This window comes from Rhamphochromis sp. 'chilingali' (assembly GCF_963969265.1).
Source record: "Rhamphochromis sp. 'chilingali' genome assembly, chromosome: 11".
In the NCBI taxonomy this organism is placed as follows: Eukaryota; Metazoa; Chordata; class Actinopteri; order Cichliformes; family Cichlidae; genus Rhamphochromis; species Rhamphochromis sp. 'chilingali'.
In genome coordinates, this window is record NC_137938.1 from 37,837,606 (window position 1) to 37,850,087 (window position 12,482).

The 12,482-nt window shown below is 42.8% G+C and overlaps 1 protein-coding gene across 1 annotated transcript in view; it reads left to right on the forward strand.

The window, feature by feature from the left end:
- The first annotated feature begins 2,520 nt into the window (after positions 1 to 2,520).
- Positions 2,521 to 12,482, forward strand: part of cpne4a (copine IVa) — a 103,674-nt gene continuing 93,712 nt past the window's right edge. Inside the window, exon 1 of the mRNA XM_080895592.1 lies at positions 2,521 to 2,784. The gene's annotated coding sequence lies outside the window, so the exon portion shown is untranslated. The remainder of the gene's footprint in view (positions 2,785 to 12,482) is intronic.

The following is a 12,482-nucleotide window of genomic DNA, read 5'->3' on the forward strand; positions in this document are numbered from 1 at the left end:
TGTGACACTGACATGTGACTCAAGGAAATAGTCAGTTTGTACAGGGCTAAAAATTCATCTGTCCTCATGTGTTTCATTGATGCCTCTCAGGCTTCTGATCGAGTGAACCACAGAAAACTTTTTGATAAAATGAAGAGACGGGGAGTTCCTCAGTACATCGTGAGGATTCTCTCTTACTGGTACGCTCATCAGAACATGCAGGTTAAATGAGGAAGCAGTATTTCTGCCCCCTTTGGTGTCAGCAATGGTGTTAGACAGGGTGGGATTTTGTCTCCAATTTTATTTAATTTATATGTTGATGATCTGTCCATACAGTAAAACATTGATAAATCATCTCATGTATGCCGATGACCTGATTGTTTTTAGTCCAAGCAGTGCTGGGTTACAGGAGCTTCTCAATGTCTGTACTGAATATGGTGTGCAATATGACATGCTAAAAGTGCTGTTTTGATATGTAGAACCAAGCAGGATAAACAGCTAAATTTCCCTTTGTTTAAACTGGCCCCAAAAACTCTTTAAGTTCATAAAAAGGTGAAATACCTCGGTCACTTTATTACTGAGCAAATGAATGATGATGATGACAGATACAGACAGCGGTGTAAGCTCTATGTGCAGGCAAATACTTATTGCACGCAAATTCAGCTTTTGTTCACTTCCAGTTAAAGTGGCTTTGTTTAAAGCGTAAATACTGCCCCCTTGTGGTCATCCTACAAACACTGTAGCACGCAGAAGCTGCATGTTGCATATAATGATGCGATGAGAATCCTTTGCAGGAAACCTAGAAGAGGGTAGTGCCAGCCAGATGTTTGTAGCTGTGGGTGTTTGGACTTTTAAATCACTTTGAAGAAAGTTAATGTTCAATTTTAGAGAACGACTGGATGGCTCTACAGTAACATAGTAACAGAGTCATTTTAGCGCTCACAGATATATATATATATATATATATTAGAGATGGCACGATACCACTTTTTTATGTCCGATACCGATATCATAAATTTGGATATCTGCCGATACCGATATGAATCCGATATAGTGTTTTTTAACCAACAAAACTGTTTTTTAAAATATCTTGCTGCATTTTGCAAGTCTGCAAGTTCATACTGGCTAAACTTTGCTAGATCCGCCCCTGCACAGTTACCAGCCGTCAGCTACGTAGAAAAAGATCCTCGAGTAGAAAGTAATAATAAATAAATTCTAACAACAGCTGATCAAGCTTAAACGTGCTGCTGTTGTTCAGCCGCTGGTTTCCTCTTTCTGGTGCAAAGTGGGCCAAAAACAAACAAGAGAGACGGACTCGCGACAGAAAAGCCGATCAGCTGATCATTAAGCAGTTTCATGATTGAAGTAGCAGCAGGAGAGGCAGTCGCTTGTTAAGCTTAACACAGGAATGCTTTACAAACATTCAGAGATGGACTTACACACTTGCTTTACTTCTCTCGGGGATAACTTTGTCGGAGATGAAATGCTGGGTTGCTAGCGAAGCTCCACATGCTATCCAGACCACCGACAGGTCCCGCATGCCACAGCCGCTCTATCACGTGATGCATACTGCTCCGACGTGCTAACGTTCTGAGGCGAGTTACGGCGTGTTGCAAGTTTTGTGAGGTGCTTTCGTGATATTTAATGGATCGGATTACATTTTTTATTTTTCTCCGATATCCGATCCAGTAATTTAGGTCAGTAACGGACCGATACGTAATATCGGATCGGTCCATCTATAATATATATATATATATATATATATATATATATATATATATATATATATATATATATATATATATATATACATATACATACACCCATATTAAGGTTGGGTTTTTTTTGGGGGGGGGGGGGGGGGGGTTGTGTGTGTGTGACAGCTTTACCTATAACTAAAGCAACCTGTGGGAATTATAACTTTAGCTGCAGAATAAGAAACAACCAAAGGGTTCAAGTACAAAAATGTACAAAATGATTTTTTTCAACCACAATATAATGGAGTAAAAATATACAACCCTACTAGAGCACACGTTTAGGATAAACACATCATCAACAATAAAAATAAAAAGTGGAAAGTCGAAAATTGAAGAGAAAAAAAATTAATTCATAAAAAACAAAAAATGAAGAATCATAAGTTTGTAGATAAATAGAAACGGAGTAGAGAAAAAACAATTTCATTTACAAAAAACAACAAAGAGAAAGAACCAAATTTAACAAAAACAAACAAATAAACAAAAATCTGTGAAGGAAAAGGCAAATTCAAAAATAAAATAAATCAATAAATAAACCAAAAATATTCATAATTTAAAAATATGGGAAGAAAAAAAATGACCTGAATCGAAAAAGAAGCTCGTAAATCTATAGTCAGATATAAAAATATAAATTAGTATTTTTTTACTGCCCGTGTCTCTGATCATAATGTGAACCGTACTGCTTTATTACAAGTGAGTCAGCGGCGCTCCTCCGGCTCTGCTGCCCCGCCTGTGCCGCCGGTGTGCGGCCTGCAGGGGTCGCTGCAGCCCGCGCTCCTCTCCCACGTCCTCCGCTCCCTCTCCGCCGGCGTGTGTGAGGCTTTCCCCGCTATAAAGCTGCGCGAGGTGACTGGAAGCTGGAAAGGCTCTCCAGCAGCCACAGGAGCAGGAGGAGGTGGAAGAGGAGGAGGATGAAGATGAAGCTGTGTGTCCGTACGCTCGCAGCTGATCTCAGTTCAGTCCGTCTGAGCTGAGCGGAAACTTTGGATGCTTTTCTCGCTCTGGAGCTTCTTCTTCTTCTTCTTCTTCTTCTTCATGAACATCTGAGCAGGTAAAAACTCAGAGAGCTTCGTCTTTCACAGCCTTTACTCATCATTCCTTTATTGTTTATGTCTCCACTCTGACTTCCTGCCTGATTCTTTAACCTTTATGATGACAGAGAGGTGATTAAAGCTGGATTCACTCCAGCACTCTGAGCATCTCAGGGTCAAAGCACTCTCCTCTTCTCCTCTTCATGTCTTTAGTCTCACGGAGGATGGATGGGTGAGGGATGCATAGGTGAGGGGTGGATGGGTGAGGGATGCAGTCTTGTTTTCTTTTGCTTTGTTCTTCAGTTGTATTAATTATGGGGTAAATGTAAATGTTGGAGTGCTCCTATTGGCTGAGTGTGTTTCAGATATGTGGAAATGAGCCCACGTAATTTACTGAGTCCCGTGGACATGAAAGGACTGGGCCTTTATTTTGAAATGAGATTGAGTGTTAGTGTTTCTTTGTGAGAAACAGCACAGGTGTTGATTTATGACCCCACAGTGAGCTCCGTGACTGTCTGTGGATTTTTCACGGGTACTTTGAAAAGCAGGAGAAGCTTCGGTAGCGCTGACGTTTCCTCGCAGCCAGTGAAGCTCTGACTGGAGACGGATGTTTGTCCTTAATCGCTTTGTGTGTTTGGCTCATTAATCAATATGATGGATCATTATTATTCATAAATGTGAACCACGCACAGAGAGACGAGTTATTCATTATTATCCCTGCAGATGAAAAACTTCTCAGCTCGAACTGATCGATAAAGCATCGGTTATGATCTATTCTCCGAGAATGAAGGATATTCGTACTTTGGTATCATGTATGGTTCTCGGTGTTTATTGATCAGAGCATCGATGCTTTGTGAGTCCGTCTCCACCTGTGGTGACGTCACAGTGACCTCAGCAGCACCTTCCTGTCAGTTTTTTGAATTTGTGCTTCGTTTATGAATCTTTGTGATAGTTTGTTGTTTATTTCCAGAGTCGTTTAAAAAAAAACAGTTTTTGTTTCTTTCTTTGTTTTTTTTTTTTGTCATTTTGCTTCTTTTTACAATATTTTTCTTTTTTCTACTTTTAACCTGTTTAGTTTCTGTCTGTTAGTTTTTTAATCATCATTTTTTAGGCCCTTTATGCACCTTTGTGTTTTCTTTTCACCTGTTTGTTTCTTTTTGTGATCATTTTACATGTTTTTAATAACTTCCGGTCTAAACATTTTACAACTTTTTTCAGTTTTCATTCATTTTACATCCAATTTTGCACACGTGACCACTCCCCCCCCTTCACGTCTCTCTGAGATCACTATTTGACTCTTTTGTGATCGTTTTGCATGTCTTCTCGGTTTATTAGTTAGCTTTTGTGCATCTGTTAGTTTGGTGTCTCCGTTTGGGCATCCCCTCTGTGTCCATGTTGCTTAATGTTTTGGGCCCTTTTGCATCTTTTTCTAACCCCTGTGTAATCTTTGTTGTGGCCACTGTGTCTCACGTGTTCTTTCTTTCTATTTGAGAACATTTTTTAAAAATCTATTCTTGTTTTCTTATAGATGCTTAGTTTAGGTTTGCAAAATCAGATACTCATAAATCCCAGCATCTTTTTCTTTTCCGTGTAGCCAATCAGTTTAAAGTCACAGGGGTCATGTGACTCCCTGGTCCTGGTTGCTGCCTGTTAGTGGACGGTGAGGACCTGTTTTGCATTCAGAGACCTCTGTGCAGCACATGAGCCAGAGGTTGGGAAACATTTGTAATATTTGCTTTGAAGTTGGGCTGATTTGCAGACGTGTGGGGTGATGAGATGAAGAAGAGCGATAACGCTCAGGGAGGAGATGTAAAAGGTGCAGCTTTGATAAAAACCCGTGAAACACGAGCAGATAAACCTGTGCCGCAGCTGCATAATCGGACATTAAATTCAGCTAAAAATACCTGGTGCCATGTCTTTGAACGCCTCGCAGGGCCTCAGGCCGCCGAGCCCGCTCTGCTCACATCCTCAAGATTACTTGATTATTTTTACAGGATTAGAAAAGTTCAAAGTTACAAACGTTCTTTTGTTCTCTTGTTGAAAGAGTTTTGGACCACGTTTCATTCAGCTTCACTTTCACGCTCAGCTCTCTCGTCACCACACAGACCGGCACAGCGTCCTCACCACTGCAGAAATCCTCTCGCTCTGCTCAACATACTAAACTCCTCCACTCGGCCCAGTAACTCCTTCTCTGCCCGGACTCCGCGCTCTCCCACCTCACAGCATGACCTCAAACCAGCCCAGTGTCAGCTGGAGGTTGGAGAGAGGCGACCCTGAGACAGTCGTCGTGCACGCACGCCGCCCTGCGGCCAGAAACTCCATGTTATCAACAGAATCTGTGACAAATTAAAAATACAAACAATGCCACATAAAATGAACAGAATTGATATAAAAAACACTTTAAAGGCCAGGGTTGTGTGTTGGCAGTCTGCAGGTGCACATCGCTGTCTCCATGTTGTAGCTGTATGCTGTCACCAGGGGGCAGCGTGAGCAAATGTGGAACTACCTGTGAGCTACTCTGGTTTTCGTAAAGACGCCACCTCTCCCCCGTCAGCTCATCCGCAAACATCTGAAACAGGTTACAGGACAGGGCGGTTAAAGCGATCCGGAGCTTTTCAAACTATCGGCAAAGTTTTTATCCACACAGACAGCAGAGTCTAACAGCAGGAAGCACCGTGCTCTTTCAAAATAAAAGAATGAGTATTTAGAAGAAGAAGACGTTTTAGGGCTCATCTGATATTAGTGCCATGATTAATATTTCATCAGGTTTCATCTCTACTCCGTTATCTTCACACATATGTTACTCAATAAGTAAAAATCTGCTTTCTGGGTCGATTTGGAATTTGGGGGTGGAGCTTACAGAAAATTGAATTTTACCCTAAATGTAACTTCTTCTTTTTTTTTTTTACAGGCTTTGTGTTTTATGTTTTTAGGGCAAAAAAATAGAGCAAAGTGTGTATTGTTCATTTTAATGTAAAGAAATCCGAGTTCAATAAGCTTCCATTGACAGAACACACGATGAATCGCTACATTAGTGTAATTTCAATAAAAAGTCTTATTTTCTTATGATTACAGCAGGTTTTTCAGAGATAGAAACGTTAAACTTTGCACATATTCTCATGTCTGCAGTGGTGCTGAGAGCAGGAACAGCTGGGTGTTTTATTGGAAGATATTTTCACACACGTGGAACTATGTAGAGCGCTGGACTCGATCCTTTAGTCCATGTTGGACAGCAGTGACCTGACCTGAGCACTGCGACGCTGATAACGAATAGCATCGTCACTTTTTAACTGCAAGAAGAAAGTGTTTGTGTGAAGCAGCTGCTGTTTGCAGACGAATCCACGTTCTCAGGGAGTATTTGTGTCAGTGGGACAGGAGTCGCGGGCCACTCCCCCCGAGAAACCCCGCCCCCTTCATTTGTCCTTCTGCAGTGGCAGCACGTTTAGGCAGTTTTTCACAGCTTCACGCAGCACTGTGTTATTTATACAGCAGGTGATGATGACGGTGAGTCACTCTTCCTCTCCGTCACTATGCTGACAATCAGCTGATCACAGGATGCTGTGTGTTTCAGTCACAGAACAACAGAGACTCAGATTTGCTCTGGATGGAGCCATCTCCATGGCAACGCCCCCTGAGGCACATAGGTACTGTAGTAAAGTACTCTGTAGTACTTCTGTACTACAGTACCTTTCCCCCCCCCTTCAGCACAGAACAAAGACTATAGATGAAAGACGGACAAATGATTTGACTTCTCAGTTTTAGCCTTTTGGCCTTTACTGCTCAGTAACATCATTAGTTTCACTCTCGGAGCTCAGACTTCTTGGACTGTCCGTTAACACAATCAATATTACCTGTTACTGGTGAGATAATGTCATTAAAAATGTTTCCAACGGCTCCAACAGCTAAACACGGTCAAAGGTCCAGTTCAGGGATTCTGATTAGCTGAGGTGAAGCTGAGCAGACAGCGAGCAGCTACATCCTCCTGTGTCGCCATCAGTGTTGGTCAAGTTACTTGAAAAAAGTAATCAGTAACTAATTACTGATTACTTCCCCAAAAAAGTAATCCCGTTACTTTACTGATTACTTATTTTCAAAAGTAATTAATTACTTAGTTACTTAGTTACTTTTTAAAAACACGATTTACAGCCTGAAGAGGTGATAAAGTGATAGATCTTTCAGCCCAATTCTACTTTTTCTACATAATCATACAAAATGTAATCAGATGGAAAAGTCTCTTTTTAAAACTTGTTTTATTAGTTTTAATCTTTTAACTTTATGCATCAAGCAAACATTTAATTATCTGCAACATTCTCTGACTGGAAGAAATTAGTTTAACATTCAAACCTATTTTCTGCACATTCCAGCTCATAAAATAAAATATTTTTTGTGTTTACACTCAGTCTTTCAAATAGATGCAAGTAAAACACAGCAGAAAATAAATAAAGTCAAAGACTCAGCGGTCCTGTTGCTCTATTTTCACCTGTAAAGCAGGAGTGGGGTAGGCGGAGGTTTACCCTGGTGCAGGTGTGCCGCGGTCAGTGGAAGAATCTGCGAGTTTCTCTGTGAGTTTCCCATTACGTCCTAGCTACTCGGTGCTTGTTGGAAGTTTAGGGGGTTTTTTCGCTGTAAAAAGAAGTTTTCTTCCCACGCACAGCGGACACTAATGTTTTTGTCACTTTTTATGGAATCAAACTCAAAGTAAGGTCAGTAGGGGAGACCGGGGATAGTTGTAACGTGGGTCAGTTGTAACACTTTCAATTTCTCCAATCAGGGCTAAGTTTCAAATGATGTGACTCATCCTGTGCATGCCCAATTCAGTTCTGCTATCACATGTGAAAAATCAGCACATTTCGTCAAACACAGACAATTTAACACGAAAAAAAGTAATTTGTATGGCAAAAAGTAAGTTTTTCTACTTTATTTCAATTTCTAATAGCATTATCTGCTTTGCAGTTAAACTCATCAAACTTAAATTATGTTATTTGTATGTCTATGGGGATATATTCTGTGTAGGTCTTTAGTGCTAATGTTTTAGCCGTTGGCTGTAATGTTAGCTAGTTCATGGCTATAGGAGTCTGGGTCAGTTGTAACAATAATGCAGATGTTACAACTTACCACACTATTACTTTAACTTATATTAAACAAGTTTGTGAACGACATCAGCAGAGAGAGGTTCACTGGTCACATTTGTATATGCGGTTAATGCCTGTTTGTGTTCCCACACATACATTATGCAGACCTCTGTGTCAGAGATGGACCAGTAGGAAGTACTGGTAGTGGAAATAAATCAGGATGGGTGCAAGAAACAGATTTCCTCATCTTTCTGAAGCACTCTGAAAACCACACCAAGGTAAGCCAGGATAAAAAGTAATGGAATTGCGATGTTGGTGCACAACTACATTTTTTCAGCTTCATTGTTATGTTCAAAATTGGTGCAAGAGTTGTAGGTTATAATGCCCACTGAGCCAATGAGGCCAAACTCAAGGAAGACCAACCAAAATTAATGAAATATTCAGTTGCAGAAAATTTTATAATTTGTCTTTTTTGGGGGGTTGGAATATGTTCAAAAGCTAGATTTCTGCATTCTGTCACACACACACACACACACACACACACACACACACACACACACATAGCTACAGTAGGTCAATTGGAAAATCCAAATTGCCACTAGGTGTGACTGCGGGAGAGAATGTGAGCGCGAATGGTTGTTTGTCCCTGTGTGTTGGCCCTGCGACAGACTGGCGACCTGTCCAGGGTGTACCCCGCCTCTCGCCCTATGACAGCTGGGATAGGCTCCAGCGCCCCCCGCGACCCTGAAAAAAGGATAAGCGGAAGCGAATGGATGGATGGATGGATATCGACACTTTGTGTTAAACTTCAACACGAGAACATTTCGATTCAGAGCCGGTGAAGCTGCACAACTCTCAGGAAACGCATTAATACTGATCCGGTCGACGTGTAAGCAGCCATCAGTTTGTTTGCTTTGTGCTGCTGGTGGAGACAAACTGCTACAACTCAGGAACACGCTGAATGGAGCTGATCGGGCCTGTTTAACCAGTGTGAACACAGAGCTAACAGTGAAAAACGCATGAACTCTGAGCAGCTGTCCTGTTTTTCCATCCTGCCCCGAATGCGGCTTAATGCGCCGCAGTCATGAATCACAACAACTGAATATTGAACAGCACGAAGTGGCCCATTCATTCCAATTCAGTCCAATTAAAGTCGCTAACCCAGAGTTCACTCGCTCATCCCTGAGCTCCGGCTGCTCTCAGCCATTCAGCTTCAGGTTAACATGTTTGTTTGCTTATTGACAAAATAAAGGGGGAAAAAGTACTGTACTGTGCAAAAGTCATGAGCCGCCTTATAAGTATTTTTCTCCACTGGTGGTTAACAGGTTAACAGGACTTTCAAAATAAAAGCACAGGGATTCTTCTCTTCCCTGGCGTTTAAAATCGCCGTCTTCATGGATTATTTATCCCCATCACCTCCATCACTGATTTTCTGAACTGAGCAGAGTAGTCGTGTCCAAATTCATGGGCTGCATCCTCCTGAGGACCCGGCCTTCGCAGTCTACGTGGCCGGGTCCTCAGAAGGTCGGGTAGGCTGGAAATAAACGGTTGTGAAATGGGACGGTCTCGCCTTCTGATCTGCGTCACCGCTGTCTCTGTGGAGTTTAATAAACTCGGCCGTCTGCTCCTTGCTATCTAAAATATAACAGGACACTGGGGTAAATTCTCGACCGTCTCACACTTCTGTTTAATCAGCTTTCTGTTTGACGTTTATTCAGCTGTGTGAAAATCACCCGATGGATTAATAACGTTTAATCTAATCTAATAACTTTAATCTCAGCCAAACTGATTTACTCACGAACAAATACAACACTGAGAAAAGCCCAACAATAACATTTTTAGGTTGTCTAAGTGACTCATATATCACGTTTAACCTGAGTAGCGAAAGTCCGCGGTGATCTGAACATGATGTGCCGGGAGTTGTGCCGTTCTCTGCGGCTCCAGTGACCCTCGAGCTCCCGGCTAGCTGTCGAGCTGGTGGGTAGAAGACGTCTCTGAAAACGTCGAAGCACTTTTGCAAATATGCGATATCTTGATAAACTGAGCAGATATTTGATGTTTACACAGCTACTTTCTCACCTGAAAATGTGTTAAAAGTTTATTTTGTGACCCAGAAAGATTAATAAGAGTAATTTTAAAACTTAGTAGCGGCCGCCATTGTTGGAAACTGGAGTTTGGCTGGGCCGCGCTATGAATTCTGGGATATGGTAGGCCACGAAGGACACACCCGACCCATCCTTCAAATTCGGGGAAAAGGAAGACGCATTTGTCGGCTGCATTCGGAGGAGTCTACGAATTTGGACAGCCTTCGTCACGTCGCTGTGACGTAATCGCTCTACAAATGCGTCCTCAGGAGGATGCAGCCCATGAATTTGGACTCCCCCAGTTTCTCGTCTTTCTGGTCTCATCTGTACTCATATATGTCCATATACATGAAGTTAATATTTCCACTTTTAAAGGGTTAAAAGTCACCATTTGGAGGTTGTAAGGCTTTGTGGTTGAATCACACCTGATGTCAGTGTGTGTGTTTGTGAAATCTGGCATTAAACTCAGTGAAGTCTAGAAACACATCAGTTTGGGTTCATAGCTGCTACCTTGAACAGCTGTTTCCTTGGTTACCATGGTAACACGGGCCCAGATAAGTGTTCTACAGACAAAAAAAGTCTTTCTGTTGAAATATTTTAGTTTCGAAGATGTGATGAAAAATGCATCCATGAACATCAGCACGGCTTTTTCATCACTTTTTAAAGTTTCACTGTACGAGTGGAGGACCTGAGCTTTCAGAGCAGGACTGGACCAGCTGAGACCAGCTGATAGGACCAGCTGATAGGACCAGCTGAGACCAGCTGATAGGACCAGCTGATAACGAGTTGATAGCATTTGAATCAGGAGAAAAGTGTAAGTTTCTTGATCTTTGAAACATAATGAATGATGAGCCTGTTAGAGGTTATTGCTGCAGAAACGTGCTTGGCTGTCGTGTTCTCTCTGTGCTCTGCTTGAAGCGCTCGCACTTTTTATTCTTCTGCACAAACACTTTGTTTGCTCATCGCCGAGCTGAAACCCGCTACGTTACCCAGAACCCGCCGGCATCAGCGAGCGGAGCCTCTGAATGACATGAATTAATAACTGTAGTGTTGCAGCTGCACAGGGATCTGTGTGATGTGATTTTCATGAGCGTCTCTTTAATCTGTTGTTGGATGTCATCGCGCTGCGAGCCTCAGCAGGTGGGAGGATTCATCCGCCGCTTGACTGAGCAGCTGAAGCTGCATCCACCTGCACACCTCGCTGTGACACTTACAGAGGAGTGTCTGCAGGTCAGAGACACGAAGCAAGAACAGAGATGCGTTCCTCCCCTACAAACACGCTAACTCTTAACTGATTAGCTTCCATGTTCAGTCACATACCTACGCCCGTCACACCCTCACTTCATTAGTGCATCACTTCATCATGACCCTCAGCGAATGAGGACATCCACACCTACAGCCTGTGTTTGAATCATCCTCTGCAGCGTCTGCAGCCTCACTCATCTGCTGTCATGCTTCCAGTATCTCTGCATCACATGCAAGGCGAACTTTAGTGTTGGTGTTCTGATGCAGCAGCTGCAGCAGGTTAATCAGGCAGCAGGCTGTGTTTGTTGTCTTCTACTTTTTTAAAACTTTTTTTTACGTCCTTTAAAGTTCCATAAATGAAGCTCACAGCTACATAAAGTTCTCAGGTAGCTCAAGATACTCCAAAGGTCCTCTTTAGCATCATATTAATGGTAATAATAATAAAGTTTATTTGAATAGCTCTTAGCAAAATTAGTGTTACACATACATCACTTAAAAGACTCGAGTGCCACATCAAGAGGTCAAGAGGCCATAAAAACGGCTAAACTGGAGTATAAAAACACAGTTGAAATAAAATTCACCACAGGGGACCTCCACTCAGCCTGGCAGGGCCTCAAAACCATGGCCTCTGTGAATACTGCGGTCACCACCCAACACCCAACCACCCAGGTGGAGGGCAGCAACCCCTCCTCCCTCCCTGACGACCTCAACGCTTTCTACACCAGCTTTGTGACGGACAACATCACCCAGCTTGAGGAGTCCAGATCCACTCAAACCTGGCAGCTCTGCACTCACCTCCAGGACGGAGGACGTGGTGAGAGCCCTCAGGAGGACCAGGGAGAGGAGCTCACCCGGCCCTGACAACATCAGCAGTCGAGTTGTGAGGCACTGTGCAGGGCAACTAGGAAGTGTATTCGGAGTCTATTTCAACCCTCAGTTAACAGTCACACCGTCCCCCAGCTGTGGAAACACTCCACAGTCATCCTCATCTCCAAAAGAAACAACCCAAAGTCTCCTCCATCGCCTCCCTGGTGATGAAAGCCATGGAGAAGATCATAAAACAGCACATCGTAAGAGCAACTGACCCCCTGATGGACCCACTCCAGTTTGCTTACCGTGCACGCAGAGGTGTTGATGATGCAAAAATCTTCATCTTGGACTCCATCCACAAACATCTGGAGCTCCCTGACTCCTCCACCAGACTTCTGTTTGCTGATTTCTCATCAGCGTTCATCACTCTGCAGCCTCACATCCTGGCCACTAAACTTTCCTCCCGATTTCACCTGGATGATCAGCTGATCCTGTGGATATTGGACC